The sequence below is a fragment of the Pongo pygmaeus genome, chromosome 17 (assembly GCF_028885625.2).
Source record: "Pongo pygmaeus isolate AG05252 chromosome 17, NHGRI_mPonPyg2-v2.0_pri, whole genome shotgun sequence".
Taxonomy (NCBI): domain Eukaryota; kingdom Metazoa; phylum Chordata; class Mammalia; order Primates; family Hominidae; genus Pongo; species Pongo pygmaeus.
The window spans coordinates 39,558,741-39,585,000 of record NC_072390.2 but is presented as its reverse complement, the minus strand read 5'-3'; the positions used below and the strand labels follow the sequence as shown (position 1 = coordinate 39,585,000).

At 38.2% G+C, this 26,260-nt stretch overlaps 1 protein-coding gene and 1 long non-coding RNA gene across 9 annotated transcripts in view; one reads left to right on the top strand and one right to left on the bottom strand.

Annotated features, from left to right (window-relative positions):
* LOC129019050 (uncharacterized) overlaps nucleotides 1-23,557 on the bottom strand; it is a 43,759-nt gene extending 20,202 nt beyond the window's left edge. Inside the window, exons 1-2 of the long non-coding RNA XR_008495491.2 lie at nucleotides 23,453-23,557; nucleotides 8,093-8,224 (exon numbers count right to left, since the gene is read on the bottom strand). This is a non-coding gene — a long non-coding RNA (uncharacterized LOC129019050). The remainder of the gene's footprint in view (nucleotides 1-8,092; nucleotides 8,225-23,452) is intronic.
* Nucleotides 1-26,260, top strand: part of ZNF521 (zinc finger protein 521) — a 298,052-nt gene that overhangs the window by 185,163 nt on the left and 86,629 nt on the right. The window lies entirely within an intron of this gene.

Here is a 26,260-nt window from a genome sequence, read left to right as displayed (position 1 = left end):
CATCTTAACGGAAACATGAATGTTTGTGGCATGATTTAGGGGATTACAGGCAGAAGCAGCTATGTTCCTACATAGGAAAAGATTTGAATTATGTTTTTGTATTAAAAGTCTACAAACAACAGAAAGAAGAAAGATTGACAGTATACAATATACTGAAGCGTATTTCTATTACGTCAGTGGGTAATGTGTGCATATGTGTCTTTATCTCTTCTTTAAAAATAATGATTTGCAATCTTTTTAATGTGCAGGCATAATGATCTAGAACCAGAAATATATCCTATGGCAAAATGATAACAAGAATCTTGTTTAAAAAATCCAATTAACTTCAGCCCACACATTGAGGCAAATTCTATTTATCTAGTGAATTTCAAATTTACTCAGCTACTTTGGAATTTTGAATATCATGATAGCAATTCATTCAGTTTATGCTTCCCACTTGAGCTACAGTCAAAGGGTGGAGAATGAAGTATATAGCAACAGTTTTGATTTCTAGAAAAATCTCTACCCCATGTCTTTTATGTCACTAAAAAGAGTAAAAAAACTTGAATGTGATGGAACAGCAGAGATTGTGTTAAGAAAGTGAGTTTTAAAGATTTTTTTCAAATCTGTATTTATAAAGGAAAACTTTAAAAAATGGATAGCACTTTTGTGTTATATGTGGACTAACCTACCTTTAAGACTTTTTGAGAGGAGAGACTAGAAGCGGTTGGTGGTTTCTGGAAATATTGGCTGTAGGCTGTAACTGATGATTTAAGCCAATTAAACACACAGAGTGGTTCTTTTTGGTGTTGTTTGGCAGAAAACGATGAAATGGTGTTGCCTGATAAGGAAGAGCCCAGGGTATGTGTGATTTCTTATGCACATGTGCTAGAATCGGTGCAACTCATAAATTCAAATTACGTTTAAAAGCTGGTCATGATACATTTGCTCATTAACCATATGGAAAATGGCACTCAGGAATTTTCTACAGTGTGTTTTCAAAGAAAGAATCCAATTGCAGGCAGACATTCCTTAGTACAGTGTTTATGCAGCTGTACTTGTGATTAAATTACACCAACTCAGGCCCACATGTAGCCACAGAACTTATTACTTTGAGTACAAAGCACCTTGTAGGAGTATGAGAACTCTCATTGTGATGTTTTTTGGCCTCTTGGCCACTGTATCAAGCAAGCATCAAAAGTCATGCATGTGCTCTGAGGTCTCTGGAGAAGGAGCTGTGGGACAGAACAGAGCCGCTCACACTGTATGAGGAACTTTGACAGTCTACCGGGGGACGGTGGGATTGCTGCTGTCAGCAGTTCCAACAGCGCAAACAGTGTGAAGAAGCTTCCACAGGGATTGAATTACTGAAGACTTCTGCTCCGTGTTTTTTGGTATAATTGAGAGCACAGAGGGAGCTTGATTTCTCTGTCTTATGATTTGAAGGTGAAGACAAGAGCCTGCAGGGCTCTGTCAGAGTTATGGGCATGCTCAACCCAGACTTCAAAAAAATCTAATTCCCATAAAACCTTACAAGGCTGAATTGCTTACCTGAATATAAAAGATTTACTTTCACTGAATCATTTAACACACAACCATATTAATTGCATTTTGAAAAAGAAAAGAAGCATAGAATACAGTACAACTGCAAAACCATACGGGGTTAAAAGAGTGCTTCAGTTTAAAATGTGTGTTTGAAAGAGAAACTGGTATGTACAGATGCTCTGACATACTTAGCCACACACGAACACAAAAGTCATATCTTTCGGAAAGAGCACGACATCGGTGTTCATTATTATCTCTACTGAAAATGAATTAATACCCCTTCCTCTATATTCTGGAGGGGCAGACCTATCCAGGTGTATTGCATTTATACTGCGCCAGTGGGTATAACTATTATTCTGATTACACAAAAACAAATAAGAGTAAAAAATGCCAGCTGGTCATCTTCTGTCACTTTCAGCATGAATAGTGAATTGAGTGCCCCCCTCCTGGGGGTGCCCAGGGAGGGGCAGCAGTGTGATCTCCTGGCACTCTAACCACCTTTTCCTTCCTTTTTCACACATAGTCTGACCCAAATGCTTCCCTTGTATGGGGAGAAGCCAACCGTGACAACTTAGTCCCAGAGCGAGGGCAAAAATCTCCTGAGATATGCGCCCAAATAGGAAAGGATAGCATTGCTATACCCACATGCAGTTTAAATTAAACTGATAATAACACACAGGACTACTTTGATCTTCCTAGTTTCTTTCCATGCAAAAATGTGGTCAAAATGCATGATAAATATGAAACCTTCTTGAAATGGTAGCTTGCTGTTTGGACTCAGGTGCTGGCCTGGGAGGAAGTGTTTCATGTACAGGCTTTCTTCTTGCAAAATGAAGGTGTTCCATCTTTGACCACCACTTAACCTCATCTATTGGGGTTGGCTCTCCTGCCCTGTCATGACTGCTTGGACATCTTTAGACATGCTTCCATCTGAAAGCAAGTTAACCCACTCTGGGGACAGCCCTGCAAGGCACAGAAGCTGCAGGAGTATTTACACAGTTAACCAGCATACTTTATTTAACTATTCCTACTTCAAGCTATTTGGCAGGGAAGTGGGGGGGATACCACCCTAGAACAAATACCAATTGTTAGCTTCACTTTCACATTGCCAGCAAGCAGATCTTTTCCAACTGGGAGTAATATCCTGTTAGCTATGTTTAATTCCTATTTTACCTGGGGGATTGAGAGTACCAAATGATTTCAGCTGCTCAGGCATTACATTTCGATCTGTCCTCTCCTTCTGCCCCTGTCTTTCTCACATACTCCTTCTGGGACCTTCCTATCATTTGTAGTGAAAGGACAGCTTTTCTGTAAACCCAAACCAGCAGGCCCTGTTCCGAAAAGGAACCTTCTGATATGTCGTGAGGGAAAGACACACACCTACCATCCCACACACTCTGTTCTACCTGTGTTTTTGGCAAAAAGCCCCCATACCTGCAACACAGCAATTCATCCTGCATCAGATCCATTTCTTTTTTTCACTTGGCAGAATGCTTTTGAGCAGGAATGTATGTGTATGTGTAACTTTTGGTTAGAGGCAGTTTACCTTTAGCCGTGAAATGGGCACTGTGTACATGGTGTTACCACAGGCGTTCTGTTCCAATTGCATTGTGTCTTAACAACAAAGCCCCCCGTGAAACTCAATAAAATTACCAATTTCACAGTTGATTTTCTTCCTGCTCTGCTCTGCAGCCCTCACACTCCTGGCCTGTCTCCACACACTGCAGGGGATGGTGTCGGACCAAACCAATAACACGGTGCTAAAAAGGGGCTTGATATAAACCAGGCCAATCTTAATTCTAATTAGTGTGTCCAGCAACTTTTAAATCTTCGAGTCATCTTTGTTATAAAAAATACTGCCATCAGTTTATTATGAATTGGAAGAAGACAGTTATCTGTGTGGTTGAGATTGCACTGTTTGATTCAGGCCATACTTGCATTGCACAGAACATCTGTGAATCCATTTTATTTATCATACTATGCTGAGTTTTCTCCTCTGATATTATTGACTATGCTAACTTTGATAATTTAAAATCAATCAAAGCTGTAGGACCTAAGGTATATAAACCTTGGTTCATTGATTAGAAAGCAAGCATTCTAGATCTAATTCAGCTACTAACTAGCTATGCAATCCTGAATTATAGTCTCTTCTTGCCTGCATCTCTGCAAATGAAAGAGCGAAATACAGATGGAACAATGGAGAAAAATATATGCAAGTGCCATTTTATGTTGATCTTAGATTAATAGTTAAATAATGAACATATTTTAAGGCTTAGGTGAATCCAGTCTTAGCATATTAAACCCTACAGGGCTTGTTAACTACAGACCAAAAAAAAAAAATCTAACCTAATGCCTCCTGTAAGATACAGCTTAAAAATTATGCTTAAATTGTAAGTGTCTTGTTCTGTGATTAAAATACTCCAGACACAGAGATCACTTCCTTTACTTTATTTCAATTACTGCTATTTATTCTTGCAGGAACCACATCCAACCCCAAATCCATGCCTGAGTTGGATATGAATTTTGTCACTGAAGCATCATTGGCAGTCATTTTCACTGCATTTTTACATCAAATAACAGACTGTCTGGTCTGATGGCCAAGCCCTGTTGGACTTGCTTTACAATCTCTAATGTCTTATAGAAAACATTTAAAAATGTATTGGCATGCAAGAGAAGTTTGTTGGATGATTGATTAATCAACTGAATGAGTAAACTTAGATGATAATTTTGTGTGTTGCAGAAATAGATGTAGTGATGCACTAGTTATTTAAAAACACTGAAAATTATTATAGAATTCCATATCCATACATTATAATAATAAATTTGAAATCTCATCTTGCTTTTATGTCCTTCAATTATTATTCTTATCTTTATTTTGTATCTTTAGTTTGATTGAACCTTATCTATTTTTGCAGTCTTCATTTGCAAGTATCTTAGAATGATAGTTACTCCCACGTATGAATGTTAAGGCCTTTTTTTTCCATCAATTCTAACTTCATTGAAACGACTATTTGTAACACTGAACATTTGATTTCAGGTTGGAACACAGTCATTGTTCTCTTCGTGATCACATACAGAGGAAGGAAAATAGGTTCAGGCGAGCTAAAAGAGTGACCCAGCAATGGAGTTTCTCTTGGGAAAACATGAGTCACAGAAGAGATTTAAATTTTCTTACATTTTCTATCCTGTACTCCACTCCCCTGAGGACTAGGAAGTTTGAAAATCCCACAGAAGGTAGTTCCCATGTGCCCAAGAACTACTGCTTATCATGTTGTAACCCGCCATCATTGTTAATGAAGTGGTTGGGGAATTTCAGAAGTCTACCTGCTTGTCTGTCTTCTGGGCTAGAAATCAGAATATTAGTAGCAAAAGATTGCAGTGCCCTGTTAGTCTGAAAATATGGAACAAATCACATCATTTTAGTGCTTAACCTACTCTCTCTACATTTGTCAGCTCTTTCTTGCATTAACTCAGATGACCAGCAAGCAGTTTTGAAAGTTAATGCATCAGTGTATGATGTACGTGCAGTCTTCCATTCATTCAGGAGATTCTGTGATTTTGTAAATTTCAAATCAGCTCATTGTCTTCAAAAGAGTTTTAGTTGAAATTAAATCTAGTCATTTATATCTGTCTTCTCCAAATAATTATTTTAGACTGTGACTAGTGGGAAGAATTGAGGAAACACACCATTTTACTTACAATCAGCCTTCATTCACAATACTGGCCATTTCACCACACATCATGAACCTTAAAAGTAGCTGCCAACAACCATTCCCCTCCATTGTGTCCATAAAAAGTGGCATTTCTTTTTCTGGACACCCACAGCAGCTGTCACACTTGATTTCCATGAGATTTTCTGTATGTACTTCCCAAATAACCTTAATTGCCTTAGAACAGTTTAAAATCCTTCATGTCGAAGGAAATGTGTCCAAACAAAACTGCCCCCAACCACCGTGTGTGTGGTATGTGTGTGTTTTAGAAAAATTATTAGTGAGCCTGCCTTCCATCAGGTGCGTTGAGGGAGAAGGAGACAAAGGGAGCGTGACGTACTAGGAGGCCTCTGGTTTGAGGTGCTCCCGTCACAAGCCTTCATAATGAGTATATTGCATATTGCCATGAGTTATCATGACTGTGACCTGCCTCAGGAGGTCTCATGCCACATCTGTATTAACAACTGCATCTGCTTCAGGGTCACCTTATTAGCTTGCCGCAGCTGAGCCAGGAGCCTCAGGAGGTATCAGACTGGGTCCTCAGGGAGGCCTGGGACTTCTCTCCTTAAATTCAGTTTGGTGCCCAAAATTTAACATCAGGACCTGCTGAATTTTATTTGGAATTATCTACTCTAGCATCTCTTAACAGAAAAAACACACACGTGTACACACACACATCCCCCTAAAAACTGGCAACCTCCCCAAATGCCATTTCTCGTTCCCATTATGGCATACGGCTTGTTTGTTTCACATAAAAAGCAATGGAAATATCAAAGGAAAAGTTCTCACCTTGATTTGTTTTTCTTCTCACCACGGGAATATACAAAGTGCTGTAAAGAACACAAAACCTAGAGAACACATATGTGTGAACTTATCTGTGGAACTTTTACTTCTAAACCTGACAACGAAGATATTAAACAAAAATTCATCTGAATGAGTGGTGATATGTGTGTGTATGTATATGTGTAATGTGTGTGTGTGTGTGTGTGCATAAGTGCAGTGTGTCCGTGTATGAAAGAATCCATGAGTGAGTCTTAGCTCTTGCAACCAATTCCAAAAAAGAGCCCTTTAATCACTTGCTTCAAATTAATCACGTGGTATGGAATTTGGCCACATGTATATCATTTATTCATTCACCCTCTGGACGGTAAGAGGGACAGAGACGCATCAGTTCACCAGGGAACATATCTAGGTCAACATCCTACAGGCAAAATTCCCAGAGCGCACTGGTGGCTGCTCGTAAAATGTTCTATCCTCTGATGGGCAAAAGTTTACCCAATTTCATTTTCATGACTTTTTCATTTAGTGTTGCCTTGACAGTAAAGACGAATAGAGTAGTAACAAACATGCGGCTAAAATAACCCCCTGATGGCTAATCCAGATTGTGCCTAACAAAATTCCACCTTGAACCAGAAGAGTGTTCTGGCAGGTGAGTTGTCTGGTGCCTTTGCATACCCTCATCTTCCCGTCTCTAGAACTTCCAGAGTATTTCCTTAAGAATTTTCTGATATAATTACAAACTAATGACACATTATTTTATTTTGGCATTTTTTAGGCTATTTGCAGCTGTCGTTTGTAGAATACCTTGCACTGAGCTTAGCATGACACATATTGTCTCATTTACTCCACCTGCATAACCGTGTGTACTATTATCCTGGTGTTCCACTGAGAACACCAAGGCCGAAGGATGCTGAGTAGCTTGTCCAAAGCTACATATCCTGAGCCTTTCTTAGTGAGTGTAACTTTGTTGACCCCAATGTGACATTTCTAGATTTGGCACATTGAAGTGGCCCCCTTATTTTGTCCAGCCCTATCAAAGTTCACAGCTTCTTTCCTCTCCCAAGTATTAACTGTGTAACCACCAAACTACTCTGAATTTTGCAGTAACCCACTGAATCAGTACCTAGCTGGAGGACTTTCCCTCATCGTCCATAGATGTGATCATTATTTAGTCATCAATCTTACAACCCAAAAAATCTGTGATTTCTTTTTGTTAGTGTTAGTCATTTCTCCTCTGCAGAAAGCAACACTCCTGTTTTTTACGTGTTCCCCAGTTTAGGTTCTTTTCTCGGCCAGTAATAGCAGAAAACTTAAACATCTGTATGTCTTTCTTTAGATCACAATTTCTTTCTACCCTGCCCCAGGATATTCCTGGATGCTGGGGTTGTCCAAACTTTGGGCAACATAGCAAATAAATGTACTGTGAAGAAAATAAAGAGAAAATTGTCATGGAAGAAACTGTTTACCTCACTTTGTAGAATACACCCTGCCATGCCAAGTGAGCACAACTTAATCGATAATGATCGCTTCTCAGTTACCATTAACCATTTTCTTGTAACCATATCCTGAAGCTGCAGCACTTTACATTTCACTGTACAGAATGCTCTGAATGGGGGCGACCGGGCAAATCACTCTGATGGGCAGACTTGGATAAAGCAGTCTTCTGTGATTTTATATTCTTATTTACCTCTCACACTTTACATGTTTGCTGGATATTTCCTTCTTTCATTTTTTTGTTTGGTATTTTTACCTTTTTTTTTTTTTTTTTTTTTTTAAGATGGAGTCTCACTCTGTCGCACAGGCTGGAATGCAGTGGTGTAATCTCGGCTCACTGCAACCTCCACCTTCTGGGTTCAAGAGATTTTCCTGCCTCAGCCTCCAGAGTAGCTCTGATTACAGGCGCACGCCACCACACCGGCTAATTTTTTGTATTTTTAGTAGAGATGGGGTTTCACCATGTTGGCCAGGCTGGTCTTGAAATCCTGGCCTCAAGTGATCCACCTGCCTCAGCCTCCGAAAGTGCTTGGGATTACAGGTGTGAGCCACCACACCTGGCTGGTATTTTTCCCTCTTCTTACCTCATTTCATTTCCTTTTCTTCTTCCTTCCCTGTGTTCTTTAGCATCCTCAACTGTTTTACAGAGCGTCTCTTTTCATGCTTTCATGGTTTCATGGATAATAGTGTTTCCTTTTCCTTTGAAGATTTCTTCCCTAAAAATCAGAGAATAACAACATAGAGAAGTTATTCCTGTATTTCCTTTGAATAATCTGTATTTTTGATGATTATGGCCAATTGGGAAAATGCAGAATAATTAATTAAAATTTAAATTAATTAAAAAATGAATTACTCAGAACCGTAAAACTAGAGGTTGTACATTGTAGCATTTTGGAATATTTTCTTCAAGTTTTTTCTTTCTTCAGCCTTTTAAAAAAATTATGCAAATATACATGCACATGCCTATATACTTTAAATATATATGATCTTACTATATACAATATAATATTTTAAATGGTTTCTGCTTTTCCTCCTCAAAATTAGTACATAATACACATATCCCTTTGTCATTAAATATCTTCAAAGATATCAAGTATTTAACGAAACCACAACTATTCTATGAGATAGGTACTACTATTATCCCCATTTTATATTAGAGAAAACTAAGCACTAAAAGGTTAAGTAGGCCGGGCACGGTTGCTCATGCCTGTAATCCCAGCACTTTGGGAGGCCGAGGCAAGTGAATCACCAAATTACAACAGGAGTTCAAGACCAGCCTGGCCAACATAGTGAAACCCCATCTCTACTAAAAATACAAAAAAATTAACCAGGCGTGGTGGCAGGCACCTGTAATCCCAGCTCCTCTGGAGGCTGAGGCAGGAGAATCACTAGAACCCCAGGAGGCAGAGCTTGCAGTGAGCCAAGACAGCACCATTGCACTCCAGCCTGGATGACAGTGCAAGACTCCGTCTCTAAAAAAAAAAAAAAAAGAAAAAAAAAAGGTTAAGTAGCTTCCCCAAGGCCACAGAGCTAATAGTTGGCAGGATTTGAACTGAGCAGTTGGAGGTTCAGAGACTGTGTTCTAAACCTCTGAGACCCAGGGACTCCTTCTTTATGTGCCTTAATGATTGCAAGACAGTCCCTCACACACTTGTGCCCATCTTTGCTTAAGCAATCCACTTAGACATTTTGCATGGTTTGCATTGGATACTGAATTGTTACCAGTGTGTTGTTCTTTTAATAGTATTATCTCTGATTATCTCCTTAGGATAAATTCTGTAAGAAAATAAAAGAACATTCTTAGTGCTCTTCATTTGAACTTTCCCATTTCTGATCACTGAAGTTATACTGAATCACGTCTCTATCTTTGTGTGTCAATACCCATTCCTCATAAACCTGACCACACTAAATCACAGACTTTTTTAAACAGACATTTTACATTTTAAAACCCTCCATCAGATATGTAGCAACAATCTCTTATTTTAATTTTCAATTTTTTATTGTTAGTGAGATTGATTATTTGCTTTTTTTTATTTTTATTTTTGTGAGATGGAGTCTCATTCTGTCGCCCAGGCTGGAGACAGTGCTGCAATCTCGGCTCACTGCAACCTCTGCCTCCCAGGTTCAAGCGATTCTCCCGCCTCAGCCCCCGGGTGGCTGGGACTACAGGTGCCCGTCACCATGCCCAGCTAATTTTTCTATTTTTAGTAGAGACAGGTTTTTGCCATGTTGGCCAGGCTGGTCTCAAACTCCTGGCCTCAAGTGATCTGCCCACCTTGGCCTCCTAAAGTTCTGGGATTATAGGCATGAGCCACCTTTGCCATTTCTATTTGTTGTTATTTTAGCAAGAGCTCATTCATGCCTCATGTCCGTTAAAAATTAGTTTGCCATCTTCATATTGATTTCTAAGAACTCTTCACATTTTAAGACTGAGATGTTTTGTCTTTCAGAATACTATTTTCCCTTTATTTGCTATTTACCTTTTTAGTGGTGTTTAATATACATATATTTTTCATTCTTAGGTATTTTTAAATGTGACATATACATTTTCCCTCTATATATGAAAAACAATTACATATATATGGGGTGCTAGTAGCCTTTGCAAATTACAACAGTCATCAGATGAAGAAAATACTCTTGCCTGGATTATATATATAGGTAATGTATAAAATTTAAGTCAAGATTTCAGTGGATTAAACCAGGTCCAGTCTTTCTACTTTGCTCATTAGACTTTTTAAAGTGTATTGAAATATAAATGCACATGTGTGAATTTTGCATCTCTGCTTTGAAGAGATGAATGAGCATGAGAAAATGTTTCTTCTGAAATAGAGAACGTTGATGTATAGGTCTTTATGTGGTGAAATCCCCAGCACAGAATGCAAGTACCTAGAGGAAAGGCACTGTGGGAGGTTCATAGAAATGGATGCTGATGGGAACCGGACTCTCAGTTTGGCTCTGCCATTCTAATTGAGTGGCATTAAACAAGTCCATTTCCCCTTATTTTTAAAAATTGTCTATATTTAAGGTATAGAACATGATGTTATAAGATAAATACATATGGTAAAATAGTTATAATAATGGGAAAACCTAACAAATATATCATTTCACATAGTTACCCATTTCCACCTGCTGTGGCAAGAGGAGCTATAATCTCCTCATTTAGCAAATATTCTGAGTACAATACACTATCATTAACTATAGTCCTTATGTTGTACATTAGCTCTGTTGACTTGTTCTTCCTACGTATTTGCTTTATGTGCTTTAAACTTAATATCTTTCCCACTGTTTTATTCTCTATATATTTTATTTAACCTTTTATTAATATTACACATGAAAGTGAGAATATTCAATGTTTTTCTTTTTGTGCCTGGCTTATTTCATTTAGCACGATGTCCTCCTGGTTCATCCATGTTGTACAAATGGCAGGATTGCCTCCTTTTTTTTTTTTTTTTTTCTTTTTTGAGACAGAGTCTCGCTCTTTCACCCAGGCCAGAGTACAGTGGTGCGATCGCCTCCTTTTTTTTAAGGCTGAATAATATTCTATTGTATATATTTATACCACAGTTTCTTTATCCATTTGTTCATATATCCAAACATATATGGACAACTAATTTTGGACAAGGACACCAAAAACACCCAATGAGGAAAGGATAGGCCTTTCCATACATGCTACTGGGAAAACCAGATTTCCATTTGCAAAACAATGAAATTGGGCCCTTGTCTTACACTGTACACAAAAAATGAACTCAAAATGGAAAAAAGACCTAAATGTAAGACCTAAAACCATAAAATTCCTAGAAGAAAACATTGGAGAGAAGCTCTTTGACATTGGCTTTAGTAATATATCACACTAAAAACCTTAGGCTACCAAAACAAATATAAATAAATAGGGCTACATCAAACTAAAAAACTTATGCACAGCAGAAAAAAATCTGCTGTGGAAAAAATCAACAAAATGAAAAGGGAATTGCTAGATTGGGAAAAAATATTTGCAAACTTTATATCAGAGAATGGGTCAATAGGCAAGATTAATAAAGAACTCATACAACTCAATAGCAAGAAAACATATGACCCAATTAAAAAATGGATAAAGAACTTGAATAGATGACAGGACTTAAAGTAAAATTCCCCAAATATGATATAAAAATGGCCAACAGTTACAGGAAAGAGAGCTCAACATCACTAATCAAGGAAATGCAAATCAAAACCACTATGAGATATCACCTCACACCTGGTAGAATAGCAATTACTAAACGACAAGATATTGCAAATGTTGATGAGGGTATGGAGAAAAGGAAACCCTTGTCTGTTGGTGAGAATGTAGGTTGGTGCAACCATTATAGAAAACAGTATGGATGCTCCTAAAGAAATAAAAAATAGAAGTAATATGGGACCCAGCAATCCCTCTTCTGGACATATACCCAAAGAAAATGAAATCACCACCTCATAAAGATATCTGCACTCCCATGTTCATTGTGCATTATTCACAATAGCCAAACTATGGAAAGAACTTAAGTGTTCATCAATGCGTGAGTCCTCTTATTTTTAAAGAGAAGATGTGTACTAGACAATTTCTAAGGTCTTGTTCAGCTCACCCTTCTCTGAGTTTATCAAAAAGTGTATTCTATCACCTTTTAGCTTCTAGCTCATCTGATCTGAGTTATTTACAGGTAGATTATTTGAGTTATTTATAGGTGATTTTATTAAATTTCAGGGTATTGAAGGCTAATAAAATTTCCTCCCTCATAGCACTTGGGATGAGGTTGGTACCTCAACTTATATTAAGAATTTGTTGATTGAGTGACTAAACTTCTGAAGTTCACTTTTTCCTATTTTGCCTCTTTTCCTTCACCCCTACCTGATGGTTCCTTAGAACCATCCCATCAGAGCCAGGTGAATGACTCAGGTATTCACCTATTTTGAGATGTCTCTGGGGAAAATCTTTTTGTCCACATTTCATGTCAGTTGACCAACTTGTATAAACCTTGGTAATTAATTAATGGAGAAACAGCAGTAGCAATTTTAGAACTGGTGTAGAGATTAGCAGCTTCGGGTCACAGCATGTTTCTAATTTAATAATTGCTTTAATAGTTGTAGAAATGAAGCCTGTTAAGAAAAAGTTCATGTTGAATTTGGGATTTTTTTCCCCAAATAGCTTGAACCAGAATGAAATCAACAATTCTTTCCATCCAGGATACCCTCATTTTACTAATGGAATTGACTATTAGGGCAGAGTAGGTTCAGATTTGGAAGACGGTAAACCATCTGAATGGACACAGAACACAGAACTTGACACTTCCTCATTGCTTCTTTAATCTTGTCATTGTTTCTGTGACTTCTTCTTTTGCCCTATTCCTGATTTCTTGGAACCATTGACATTAGAACTGGAAATGCTCAGGATTGTATGAGGGAGATAAAGTATCTGTGCTTGTTTTGTTGTGTTCTTGATATCACGACTGGTGAACCTTTGTCGCTTCCTTTAGAACTGTGCAAAGGCATGTTGGAGAGGAGAAGGAGGAGAAGAGGAATGGGTTATAGGACAAAAGAAAAAAAAAGCAATCATGCTAAAGCCTTTGAAGTGTTAGACGATCCATCTGCCTGTTTGAGTCTGAGGCTGAATCCCTTTTTAGAATGCATCAAATGTTTGAGTGTGAAGTTCGGTCCTGACAGCATCTGTGATTCTCTGTGGAGACATCCGCGGCGCAGTTTCCCAGACGCTGTCTGTATTCACACGAGAAGAGTTTGATCCAAAGACCTAGCCAGACTGGGACCATGTGGAGTTGAAGTAGACAGGCCGTTTCAGCAAGGCCCTGTGAAGTCTCAGTAGCCAGGCCCCATAAAATCAGAGTGGGACGAGCTTGAGGCTTTTAATTCCAACCTGAAGCCATGTTGTCAAGCTTCTCATTATCCCAGTACCAGAAAGTAATAGGAGAGGGGGTAGGGTAGAACAGGCTTCCCCATAACTTCATAAATCCTGCTTGTGATGAAATGTGTATAGGCAGTGTAGGAAATAAATTTTTAATTTGAAAGCACAGAATTTTTATTAGAGAGTTGTAATAACATGATTTCCATTTACATGACCAAGTGAATTACTTAAAATATTAGTATAAATTATATGCAACTTGAAAGTTTAGCTGACCAACATTCTCCACACTGACAGGATTATGATACACTTAGTAATAGTACTTCATGTGCCAAAATACATAGTAAACACAGCCATCAGCACCATTAGAAAATATACATTTAAAACCTTAAACCTAGCTGTTTCACTATTTGTCAGTAACTATTTTATAAAGATCACAGGGTTTATGTTTTAAGACAAATATCTATACATTTTATGGTGTTTGGGGGGTATTTGGGGTTAGATTTCAGGAAGAGTAACTTCCATTGCATCATGGCCATCCCCAAGACTCTTGTAGAAAAGCAGTAGTTCTGTAACTTTTGCATTTTAAGTTTATCTCTAGTAATTCCACTGTTTTCATTAATGCCAGCGAAGTATCCAAAATAGAAGACAATACTGAAGAGCAGAAAAAAGAGATTAAATTCATTCCTCATGAAATTAAACCTGTAGCCGATCTCAGACCTATCTGCAAAACTTCAAGATGTATGTAGTCAGAGAGTTTTCTGTGAACGGGCGTTCTTCCGCTTACCATAACATAATATCATAATTTTCCAGGGTCTCCTTTCCTTTGTACCAGATGCAAAACTTTTAAAAAAATGTTAAATTTTATGTGGCAGTAAAAACCCCTTGGTAATTGGTTAGACACTTAGGGAGGGGCATTAAGTTTTGGAGATCACTAGAGGATAGCTTTCTTTTCTTTTCTTTTTTTTCTTTTTTCTTTTTTTTTGAGACGGAGTCTCGCTCTGTCACCCAGGCTGGAGTGCAGTGGCACAATCTCAGCTTGCTGCAACCTCTGCCTCCTAGATTCAAGTGATTCTCCTACGGCACCCTCCTGAGTAGCTGGGAACACAGGCGTGCGCTGCCACGCCAGGTTAATTTTTGTTTTTTTAGTAGAGACAGGGTTTTGCCATTTTGGCCAGGCTGGTCTCAAACTCCTGACCTCAAGTGATCCACCTGCCTGAGCCTCCCAAAGTGTTGAGATTACAGGCGTGAGCCACCATCCCCAGCCTAGAGGATAGTTTTCTAAATTGCCTTTGTAGTGCACTAAATAAATGTCTAAACAAAGGTATTCTGATCTTCCGGGTGGCTAGGGCTTCAAAAATGTGTAGAAAGATTCCATAGTGAGGGTTCATAAAAACAGTCTTTTGGGATCATTCCTCATTAATACTCTGGGAGATCTGTGTAGGCAGTGGAATGCTATGTTAGTGCTTATGCTCTCTCATGTAAAAAAATAACCATTTCAAGCCAGCATCAAGAGATCTGCCAACCCCTGTTCCATAAGAAAGGACTGGACTTTGCTTAGATCTTTTGTTCACAGAAGTCATTCATTATTTGTGCAACATGAATCCTCAAGTGAAATCCTCTTTAACTCTGATTGACAGTCTTAGCTTATTTTGGGGGGGGGCTTTTCTAGTATTTAAACCTGGATCCTGGGCTATGAAAGAGAGCTCTGAGTTTCTCACTAGTCTGCTTGTCTGAACAGCAAGCTCAGATTCAACTTCTGCATGATGCCTGCCCTGACTCCTTCCTACCCTACTGCTAAGTGAAAAGCCCCAAGGGAGTGGGCTGCAGAGGGAAAGAGTTGAAAGAAATGATAAAAGTCTAGTCCAGACTACTAGCTGAACACCTAAAGATTCACCACCTCCCAAAAGAGCCTGGTCCAGTCTTCAAAGTTCTACTTAAAGAGTGAGCCATTCAGTCAGTCAATCATTTATTCACTGAACATCTCATTGGGGGTACAAAGATAAACAGAATGTTATTTTTCTTCTAGGTAATAACAGTAACAACATAAATCATTAAAATCTGCTAAGTCACAAGGTGTTAGAAGATGACCAGAAGTGATTAAATGAACATGCCTAAGAGGGTCAAAGAAGGTTTATCAAAGAAACTTCTGAGCAGAATCTTCACTGATGAGTACAGAGTCCCAGGAGGGCCAAGGAAGGATATGAGTCAGAGGAAGAGTGTGTCTAAAGAATGGAGTTCTAAAAGATTCAGGGAGACACTCACTCAGAGACCCTGTTTCCAAGCCAAGGAAGTTGGGTTTTACTTTTAGGGCAATGAAGAGGCTTTGAACAGATTTTAGTCAGGGGAGCAACATAAGACCTGGATCAGGGCTAGGTGCGGTGGCTCACACCTGGAATCCCAGCACTTTGGGAGGGCAAGGCAGGAGGATCACTTCCCAGCTACTTGGGGGGCTGAGGCAGGAGGATCACTTGAGCCAAGGAGGTCGAGGCTGCAGTGAGCCGTGATCACACCACTGTACTTCAGCCTGGGTGACAGAGCGAGACTCTGTCTCAAAAAAAAAAAAAAAAGAAAAAAAAGACCTGGAGCCAGCTGGAGAGTAGGATTGAAGGGGTGAGAGACCACATGGGGGGAAACAAAACTAGCCCCAGAGATTTAGAGGTGGATCAGAACTAAAACCATGGGAATGGAAATGAAGAAATGGAATTTAGAAATATTTAGGAGTTATGACCCAATAGATGTGAAAGATAAAGGAGAGGAAGGGATCCCAGGATACTCTGAGTCTGTTTCTGAAATTTCCATTCACTAGTCCACATGGAAAAGAGTCCTTATTCTACCATAAAGTCCTTCATGTATTTTATTGTGGCTGACATCTTCTTTTCTTGGTTTTTCTCAAAGATCAACATCCTCTGGTCTCTTCAAACACTGCTTATATGTCATGGTTTCAAAACCATCATCACTTCTCCAACTTTGCTCCTTTAGCCTGTACTTATTTATTTATTTATTTATGATTTTTTATTTCCATAGGTTTTGGGGAAACAGGTGGTATTTGGTTACATGAGTAAGTTCTTTAGGGGTGATATGTGAGATTTGGGTGCACCCATCACCCAAGCAGTATACACTGCACCCATTTTGTAGTCTTGTATCCCTCACCCACCTCCCAGCCTTACCCCCTGAGTCCCCAAAGTCCATTGTATCATTCTTATGCCTTTGCATCCTTATAGGTTAGTTCCCACTTATGAGTGAGAACATACAATGTTTGGTTTTCCATTCCTGAGTTACTTCACTGAGAATAATGGTCTCCAGTTCCATCCAGGTTGCTGTGAATGCCATTAACTTGTTTCTTTTTATTAACCTGTACTCATTTAGTTATTATCTGATATAAGCCAGGGACTTTCATTAATTGTGGGTACAAAGATATACTGAGCATATCTCAGAGAGCTCATGATCCATAGGCAAAAAGACCAAAAACAAGAATAATTATTGCTCTCTGTTATAAAAGTTTTGATGAAGGTGTCTGTAGAGGGGTGGTTCTCAGAATTTTTTCTGCTCAGAGCATATCTGATATCTGTGACTTACATCATCAGCTATCATTGCTCACCCAGGTGGCAGAGTCTCACGAGCACCATTGTCTCATCGTCCATTATGGACTATAATAAGATATGAGCACCCATTATGAACTACTACAAGATATGAACACCCAAAAGTGAGGCATAGCTTCCCTTTAGCTGCGGCCCCCAGCTTCTTAAGAATCAGTGAGGTAAAGGTTGCAACAGAAATGTCATACAAAATTTATAGCATTCTCAATGAGAGTGCTGCCTGTAGGAATGCAGTTAACCATCTATAGATAGAACATTGGGGTGCAACAAGAGATGAGACCAGCTCTTCCATGTAACTCGGCCTTGAGTCTGGTTTAAACATGAGCCAATATAAAGGCCTCTATTAGCCATAAAAGATGGGCTTCCTTTAATAAAATCATTGCCTGCACAGATATCTGTGATAATTATGGTATCATAGATAATTATAAGAACATGAACCTTATATATTGGCCCCACATCTTCTGGTTATCAAAGCAAATTTACATGTGTTTTACCATTTAATACTCACTATAGGAAAGTTTTATGAGGAAAGAATCATTCTCTACCCATAACACACAGAGACTGAAAGAAGACCTACATCTATGGCTGATTCAATCGTAGCACCTTAGAAGTTACACAGTAGCACCTGTCTTCCTCTTCAGACCGCATGGAGGGTCTGCCTCCTGTCTTTAAGGTTCAGCAGCTACATGGACAAAGACCTGTGCCTTAATGCTTCATCCTGTGTGCCAGAAGCAAGACAGTAGACTATATTTGGCCACGTGGACACCCTTCACCTATCTTCACCTATGAATAGTTTTAGGGATGTGGTGAAAAAAGAAAAGTCCTTTCAAATTAGGAAGACGTCATGGGTACAGTTCCTCTTCTGTACATTTGTTTTATGCTCTGAGTTCATTTATGTGAGCACACTGAGAAGGGACATAGCAGAAGCTGGTACTTGTATAAATAATAGATTGGTTGCTATATTTATAGCACCAAGCTATTATATTGACTGAGGAATAGTAGTCTTAAATAATTGTATCTTTTAGGCATTTCTGATGTTAAGCATTAAAATATCATGTCTTCCCAATCTCTCCTTGAGCCCTAATTTATGACAGTGAAAAGACTTTTTTTAAAATTTGAATGCTCTGAAAACCAATCCTTCACTGACTATGACCGAAATTTGTCACTCACAAAACACAGTTATCTTACAGTTTCACAGCAGGTAGACCTCCCTTTGCTAGTACAGGTTCACGGTATCTGGAAATAAACTGAATATTTTGCTGAAGGGCTTTTTAATTCCTCATAAGGATTTATCCATTGACCTAGTCTGTTTCCAGAATATTTATACTTAAAAGAAAGCAGGAAGGGAGGAATGGAGGGAAAGAAGGAGAGAAGGAAAAGAACAGAACAGAAACTTTAAGTTTTTTTAAAGCTCAATGTAATGCATAGAACTCAGTGAACATAAAATAGATGACAGATGTGAATACATAGTGACCAAAAACTTTGAACTTTATCCCATTTCCAGACCACAAGAATATCCATCCCCTGGTGAGCCTTGTATCTATACTCAATCAGGATAACTAAGAACGGCATAAATAAGTCCTGTGCAAATAATTATGTCGGGTCCATTTATGCCTCACATTCATACATGCCCTACTAATTGAATCAAGTGTTTAATCCCAGGATTCATTATCTATTTCCCTATCTAAGTCTTTTTTCCCATTTATATTTAGCACCCAGCTGTCCCCTTCTCCAAATGGTCAACTGCTGTCTCATAAAAGTCTTGAGATTGGCCTCCGGAACCCCTAGCTTTGTGCAGCAATTTTCTCGGTAGGGGGCAGCTGGATCTTGGTGTGTCCCTGCTGCTGGCTTGGAATTGTTAAAGAAAGCAAGCTGCATGGAGATGGGGATAGAACTCGGCCCTTCCTAGCAGATATTCCAGGTAGAGCCGGGCATGGTGTTCGGTCAGGACAGGGTACGGCTGCCTTTTGTAGTAGTCAGAATAAAGCAATAAAAAGATCAGTTAAAATGCTTGCTGGAAGTTATTGATAGAAAAATTCTTTCTGCACGAAAGATTATAAACAGAGTGTTATCTGAAGATGGATTTGTTTTAATTTGGCATTGATGTATTTGATACCTGGTAGGATCAAAGAAAACAGAATCAAAGGGAGAAATACAAGCAGCCCTGTTTCTCTGAATATAGGCCTCTTTTATAGATATAAAATCTCGGGACTGGAGTGCTCAAATTTATTTGTACTGATGTTTGTTTAAAGATCAATATTAAATAAATTGGTCTGGAAGCTATAGTCATAAAGCAGCTGTCGAACTAATGTAATCCCACAATGCCATTTTGTCTACTGCATGAAACCTGGTTAACTGTGTACTTCTAATAACGTGGAAATCTGTTGAAAAAGAAAATAGCTGAACTGGATTTTCTGAACTTGGACTAACCTGCAGTGAAATGTGAAGGGAATTTGGAAAATTTATAGTTGGTCCCTTGCAAGACGGTGATTGATTCATTTTTATGGCCAAGTATTAAAGGTTCATATAACCTAAAACTTCCTTATAAAATATGTAAAAATGCCTCCTTAGACTCCATTATTACACTTCAGTATTAAAGGTAAATCTCAAGACCCTTGTTATGACTGGTTTTGTTGAATGTTGACATTATTATTATATTTCATCTTATTGTTGGCATTTGTTGATTGATTTGTTTTTGATCATTGTCTTTGCAGTTGGCTTGTTAACTGTGAGCTGGGATGCACTGTTGTGTTTATAAACCTCAAATTTTAAAATATTTGCCCTGCTCTGTATCCTCCAAACTTTCAGAAGAAGAAAACCAAAGCAGAAAACCCTGTGGTTGTATATCCTATATCTGATGGCTGTGTAGTCATACTCTTACTATCTTTGTCACACATTTTTGAGCATCCAGTTTTGTTTTATTTACAAACACATAAGATGTGACTCCTGCTATCAAGGAGCATAGGATATTTATACCTATATCTAGGTATAAAGAGTTTATCACAATGTAATAAAACATGGGTAAAAAATCATATGAGAAGGATAAATTGTGAAGACAGTGGAGAGCAATGCATTTTATACCACCGAGTCATCAAGGAGGAAGAGGACTTGAACCAGGCCTTGCTCTACACCACTGTTTCTTGGTTAGGGAAAGGAGAACTAAAGAATGATATGGCATAACTTTCATAGACCCTAAAGAAATAGTTACGATTAACCAGGCCAAGTGGCAAGGGTTATAAAAGTGAAAAACAGTTTTTCTAATGAAGGTGGGGGGCTTTTTTGGAAAAGCAGATAATGGAGTAGCCTTTTTTCAGAGAAACCAATGTCATGGCATAAAAGATACTCATTTTTATGTATTTTTCTCTATCCTTTCTAGTTTTCTATAGGGCTCCCTGCTTGTTTTCTTTGTCACTAAATGCTTTTTATATATCCTAGCCCCAAAGGACACCTGGAAGGGTAGTTTTATAAATTGCTTATATGACAACTATGAGAATTAAGCAACTCTTTTGATTTCCTGTTATTGCTTATTCCTATAAATTGCTTATATGACAATTATGAGAATTAAGCAACTCTTTTGATTTCCTGGAATTTCCTGGAATTGCTTATTTTTCATTATCCACTTAGGAGGGTTAGTAAGCTCAGTGGTTAGAAAAACAGGCCCGAGAGTTAGATTAACAAGTAGCCAAAACTCTGCACTTGCTAGCTGTGTGACATGGGGCAAGTGACACAACCTTGCAAAGACTCAGTCTCCTAATCCATAAAATAGGAATAATAATAGCTAACTAATAAGGTTGTTTGAAGGGCGAAGTAAAATAATCTATTAAAAACATTAAGCACCATGCCTGGTACACAATCAAGACTTTATAAATGGTAACTGTTGTCATCATCTCTCTTTCTAAAGGTTTCCAATGTTGTCATAGCCTGGAAGGCCTGAAACAGTTTCATTTCCACTCTCTAAGTACTAGGAACTATAGCGTTTTCCAGAAGAAGATTAAACACTAGAAGGGAATAAATTAGATGATATTATTAATTTGTAAAAGTGAAATCAAACCTATGGAAAAGCTGGAATTTAGAATGCTGTTTTTGTTTCTGAAGGCTCTGAGAGTGTGTTTTGAATAGGTATAAGTGTAAGAAAGTATTTAGTCTTGTTAACTCTTAAACCAAGCACTTCTTAAGTCTTTTGTCATTGCTCAAAAAGAGGTTGTTGGGCATCACGATATTGGATGTCAGGATTTGTCACTCGGGTCATTCGTGCTCAGTGACAGACCCAAGTTTAAGTCAAATGGAATTTGTCTTTTGAGTACTCCTACCACTCAAATATGGATGAAGTGACATCTGATATGATGAAGTGGAAGAGGTTTGTTTTTTATTTACATTTTGTTGGTGGTTGTGGTGGTTGTTGTTGTGCCATAGGTTTTGCCACTGTTGAGAGTTAACAAAAACTATAGACGGATAACACCAAAGAGGCCTAGGAGGTTAAGTTATTTGTTTTAAAAAGTTTTAACCTTCAAGAATTCAGTACTCTTATCCTTTCAATAATATTGATGTAAATATTTAGGAAAATTCATGGATGTCAATAAAGAGGGGGAGAAATGGCAAAGGGAGACTGATATTTCTCTTGATGGCTAGCTGGCTTTGTATAGTTAAGAGAACACATAGTGGACAATGGCCAACAAAGGCCTGCATGATATTGAAACCTCAGTCTGGTTACAAAAGTCAAGGTTAGCTTCAAGCACAGTGTGGAAACTATGTCCACAACCAGGGCTACGGAGATAGGTTTTTTCAGCATGAAAGGGTGCGATCTTGGAGGAGTTCCACAGACAGTCATCTGCAGCCAGCAGAGCTCTTGCATGCTGGTGAACTTACTTACATATGTGGGTCACACAAAGGGGAGAATGCAGTTCTTTGTTCCACGTCTGTGGAATAACTGAGTTTTGTATGATATAAATGGGGGCTTAGCACTGCAGTGGATATTTTCTTGGACAGCATGTAGGGACAATAGATCTTTAGCCTTTATCTTGAGATTCTAAAATCACTCCTTCCTCCTGCGTTTTCCAGTTGAGCAAAGGCTAACTTTAAAAATGTGAAGATGTTTTCATTTGAACAGTTTCAATAAATATCTGCTTTCCTCAACTTCAAGTGTTTCAGCCTTGGTTTCTTTGATTTTTTTTTTTTTTCTTTAAAGCCTTAATCATGGATAACTACATGGCAATGAGTTGCATTTCTTACCTGGGTTTGTTCTATCACTCTGGAATGTTTTAAATGTCCAAAAGTGATTTCAGTTAGCATCTTGATTTAGCATCTTTAAAAATCCATGTATATGTATCCAGTTTATATATTTCTACTTTTCTTGATAAAGATATGAAACTTAAAGTAAAATTGTAGCTGATTGTGCTGAATTATTACTCTAAGATAGATTCATCAAATCTCCCAGCTGTATAAGACAGGGCTTACTAATGAAGTTCCCTATCAAAAAGAAAAGCCTAATTTTGATTTGGCTTAGGTAATGAACTTCTTTTTCCTGGTGTGATTATCTGCATGGGGTGGCTAAAAGAGTAGCAAGAGAGAGTGCGCTCACAGAAGCATTATGCAAAATGTCTTTTGTCTCTTTTTGCTGGGATATATTAAATTTTCAATGTAGTCTATGTAATATAAAATTATGATAATGACTTTTGGCCCACTGTGAAGGCAGCTTGCTGGTCCTGAGCGTGTGTGTCTGGCTTGAGCACTAGGATACACTGTGGGAGTTGCCTTTTCTATTAACAAACCTCTAGATACCTAATGATGAATTTTCTTTCACCAAATGTTCTCCTTTTGTCTAAAATACAAGCATTTTCTAAATTGCTTTTGAGAAAAACAAGAGAGATAGAGAGGTCTATGGCACTAACAAGGGATACTGAAACAAAGCAAAGGATTCAGTTAGCATCATTCTTGTAATTATAAACCAACCAAAAGGTTGTTTCATGTACCAGTGAAAATATTTACTAGCTTATTGGTATAACTGATTGTATCACTTAGTAAGAGGACAAATTGAACAGTTGCCTCATAAAATATTTCTGCTTCTTCTAGTCTTGTGAAATTTGATGGTTGAATTTATTACGGATAGTTATGGCAACTTTCTGTCTCTACAGGCCCTTCTAATTGGGGAAAACACGTTGTTTGTTTTTCTTTCTTTTTTAAATTCTTAAATAATAGAAATGTATAAAGTAATAGAAATTTGTATTTTTGTTACTTAGCATCTTTGCTACAAGGTATCTGAAGAAAGCTTCATGAAGATAGTTACAAATACTACATATGTCATATCACTTTTAATTTTAAAATGATGGTGCTTAGGTATCATAATAAAGGTTACTTTTCAGTCATCACCACTGAAGGCTAGCAATTTATTCTAAAAAACACCATCCTTGCCCAGAACAAGACCTTTTGATGGTCCTCAGAGCCAGTTTACAAGATACACAGGAAAATCTGTCTCATTTACTTACAGCCACATTTCATATTTCCTTAATTTTTCATCTCTTTATTCCTGAAAGCAAACATCTACATGAAAAACAGGACTCTAACTATTGGTAGTTATATCCCCATCTCTTACCAACTTGACATGATAATAAATTTCTGTTTAGGCATTCACAGTTATTACGGAAACTCCTGTGATGTCACAAAGCATAGATAAGGTATTTGCTATAAAACTAGCTTTAGAGAAAATCCACTCTTTGATACTATGTTCAAAATGCTAAAAAAAAAAGTATAAATGTAGAAAATATGATAAAAAGTACATGCTGACACTAGATGTGTTATTTCAAAGTTTTGTGGAGCATCTGATGCTTATTAAGTCCTCTAATTATGTTAGTCTGTGTCAAGGGAAGGTCAGTGCCAAGTATATCTGCATATCTGTTGATAACAACGTGAACATCTCTAGCAGGTGTGATTTTGTTTATAGTCAGATTAATATCTTTGGAACTGAATTACCATAACCTGTTAGAATAGTTCATTAAAATTGCTTTTAAAACCCAAACTAAAGGACACATGTGAAATAGGAATCTCTGAAGTAACAGTCTCCTGAATTTTATTTCTAAAACTAATAGAAATTATCACAAAGTAATGTTAATGAATACTTTTGCTACCTTTCTTAGATGCAAAAAATAACTTATAAAAGGGAATGTACAGGATCTATGAAAATCTTTAAAAAAAGTCAAATTTCAACATATTGGTTAAAATGTGTGGCATTTTGTAGTGAGCTGGCTCTAGTTTTTCTCCCTTCTGGGCTTGGGTTCTCAAGTTTCCATTGCTTAGATATTCTAAGACTTGGTAGCCACATCGTTTCCATGAAAGTACTATTCTCCTTGTCTTCAGAAAAGAAATCCCAAGAACTCACAAGGTAGGCAGGGAGGAAACAGATTAAGAATTAGGTCGTGTGTTAATTAGCTGTTATTCCATTGAAGGCCACCGAGAATGAGGCCAGTTCCGATGATGTTATTTCAATCAGTTTTGTTTGGCAATAAGAAGCCATTTTTGAATCTAGACAATGCTTATGGAAATTGCTTAATCTTCTTTTTTAAAATTAATTTTAAAAGTCAGTAGTGATGCATCTGAATAACCCAGGTGCTATGCCTGGTGAGCTGCCTGTGCTTGGTAGTAGCCAGAGATGGATGAGAGAACTTGAAAGATCTAGGAAATTAGGTTGGTAAAGTCCAAACGGTGTCAGTCTGGTTTATTTGATGAGGTGCTGTGCTTCTGTGACTACTCTACTGCTGAGCCAAAAAATAGGATCCGTTTGGTCCAAGCTCATTCTTCCATATGTTCCCTTTTTGGTGTGATGGGGGAGGAGGGTGGAAACAGCCCTTTAGGAAAAACATTTAGTGTCTTAAGCTACACAAGATGATGTTTGCATAGCAGAAAGACAGTTCTTGGCAGCAAATTTTTATGTTTTTGCCCTTAATTCTGTGTCTGTGTTTTATCAGCTAAACCAGACAGGCGCAAATGAGCAAAAACTTTCTAGCGCATGGAATGTTGGAAAGTTACACTGGTCACCGACAGTCATATGGTGATGTTTTGGAGAGGGTCATGGCTCTATAATTGGAAAACTGGGGCTTATTTTATTTATACTCATTAGAGTATCGCTGAAAAAGCTGAGCATGGAGTAATCATTTACAAGATAACCAGGAGGGCAAGAAAGGCTTTAAATTAAACACACCCTAACCTGTGGACAATAAGCACTCTCCTGAAAACTAACCAGAAAATCCCAAGTCAGATGACCAGCCACCTTTGAGCCTCTGTAGACTACAAAGAGTGTAAATCCTGAAGTAAAAGTACACACAGGGTTCCATCTCTGGCAAAGAGCAGTAAGTTATTTGCTTCATAGAGACTTATTCAACTGAAGACTTTTCTTTAGATGTAGAACCACTAAGGGAACTCATGGATGGTGTGGTACTAAAAGGTATTGCATATTCTAGCACAATTTGGCAGGACCACCACACCTTTTGTGCACATCACACATAAACAGCCAGCTTTTTTTCTTAACTTTTTTCATGAAGCAAACACGTAATTTTTTTTTTTTTTTGAAACGGAGTCTCTCTCTTTCACACAGGCCGGACTGCGGTGGCACGATCTTGACTCACTGCAGGCTCTGCCTCCCGGGTTCATGCCATTCTTCTGCCTCAGCCTCCTGAGTAGCTGGGATTACAGGCACCTGCCACCGCGCCCGGCTAATTTTTTGTATTTTTAGTAGAGACGGGGTTTCACCGTGTTAGCCAAGATGGTCTCGATCTCCTGACCTCCTGATCCAACCACCTTGGCCTCCCAAAGTGCTGGGATTACAGGCGTGAGCCACCGCTCCCAGCCACAAACACGTAATTTTTAATTTACTACTCAGAGGGTGCTGAGAACAAAATTCCTCTATTTCAATCATAACATTTGTCCAAATAAGCTGAGGGTGCCATTTCATTAAAGCGTTGTTCTGGTTACCAACAGCTGGAACCCATTGAGTTGCTGGAGGCACATGTCATTGTCAAGCTTTCAGTTTTCTTTTCTTTTGATCTGCTTCTTGAGAGGAATCAGGTGAGGCAAGATTCTGTGTAATGGGTCTGTTTGAAAATTTCTTGAAGAAGCAAGAGTGCCTTTGCATTTGATTTTATTCATCTTGTTGGGTAAATATCTGCGTTTCTGCTTTTTGTCGCTTAGCTTGTCTCTGAAGTAATTGAGTCCATTGAAACCAGAATGTTAAGCAGGCCTTTGATTTTACTTCAGCCAAACCCATGTGTGTGCATCAGTGATTATTCTGTAATCTTGGCATC